We start from the raw sequence: 1,673 nt of genomic DNA, 5'->3' as shown, positions 1-1,673 counted from the left end.
TAGATTTGTCTCATTATTTCCTTTATATGAAAGAAGACGTACTGAAGAAGCTTTTTGTTATTTACGGTTTATGGAAAATTCTAGATATATACCCAATTCAAAAATTAATTAAAGGAATTTATCCGAATAATCAAGAAAAAATATAAAATAATTGAAATATTTTCTGTGAGTAATATCATCAATAATATGAATTTTATGTTGAACTCTAGATTTTTTTATTATTTTTTAATACTGTATATTTTTCATATTTAAAAAATTATTCCTACTCAAGTAGGAATATGCAAATAACACATTCAGTTTCATGTTTGCTTTTCATAATAATTGTTTATATTAAATTTAAAAAAATACAGGCAATCATTGATTTGAATTTGCATTATCTGCTATCTTATTATTTTATTTCGATATTTATTTTTTACTATCAAAACTAATTTTGAAATTTAAAAATATGTATATTAATATGCAGTTAGTATAAATTATGTTGATTTTCGAAGGCGTTGATTTTGGCATCTATATGGGATGTAAAATGATGTTCTTCGTCGATTTATTACATTATTATTTATTATCATTACGTATACACACATATTAATTTGGTAGAGATATAACTCTCCAAAGGTCAGAAGTTCCAATTGATGTGAAGAATTGATAGTTCGATATATTTAAAACATATGAGAATAGTATTCTTGGCATCAATATAGTTTACAAATTCAAAAAAATATATTAAAAAGTAAAAACCTTATTTCACACCGTATAAATCTTATAAGAAACAAGATGCCTTTTAAGAGTATGACTACATTCATATTAAACTTAATAAGTTTGCGAACGTGCAAAGGGGCAAAAATTAGATAAATATACAAATGAATACGTTTATTCTACAAGGAATAATCCAATTTAAAATCACGTTCCTAAGGAAAAGCAAAATGACCCTGTTAGTAACATTGGACCGAGCAATATGAAAAAAATGGCAACTGAAGGGTAAAGTGCCGTAACTTCAATCCACTCCGTAACATTCTTGTTAGGCACTAAGTAAAAGGATGAATTTTATTACTGTTGTTTTATTAGGCCTGGGACCTATCGTTCGAGACCTTTTTACTGCGTGCAATGGGGGACGTTGATACGTGAGGATGTAGCCCGGCGTAACTTCATTTTCCCTATTACGCATTCTTCTTTATAAACAAGCGCAGGAATAAAGTCTGATTCGTTTAACCCCTTTGAAGCGAAATGGTATTTCTGAAGAGATGTGATGTTTTCTCACAAAGATCAGAATGTTGTGTAAAATATGCAAGAATTTTTCGTTAAATAAATTTCCCATCCCTCGGTTCTTTTCAGATTAATAATCCTGCTTCAGGAAGTAATACGTGGACCAGATAAGGTTGGCAAAAATATGTATAAGATGCTTATAGTATTATTAAAAACATATTTTAGCTCACTCGCATGTGATCTCATTTTTGTAGATACATTATATATTCTTTAAAAAATACAACGTAATTTAACGTTTAATTTAAAATAAGTAGATATTTTATGAGTATGACACTACTCCATAACATTATAGAAAAATTAAATAGTTCTGTGATTAAGGTAGATGCAAGTTAATAAGAAATATTCATTATATATGCAATATTATTGAATTTTGAAAACAACTCATATGTAAGTGTTAACTTTACTCATGTGTAACA

The sequence above is a fragment of the Brachycentrus maculatus genome, unplaced genomic scaffold, assembly GCF_059751285.1.
Source record: "Brachycentrus maculatus isolate JH-2025_06_01 unplaced genomic scaffold, ASM5975128v1 h1tg000370l, whole genome shotgun sequence".
Classification (NCBI taxonomy): domain Eukaryota; kingdom Metazoa; phylum Arthropoda; class Insecta; order Trichoptera; family Brachycentridae; genus Brachycentrus; species Brachycentrus maculatus.
This window is presented reverse-complemented; position numbering follows the sequence as displayed.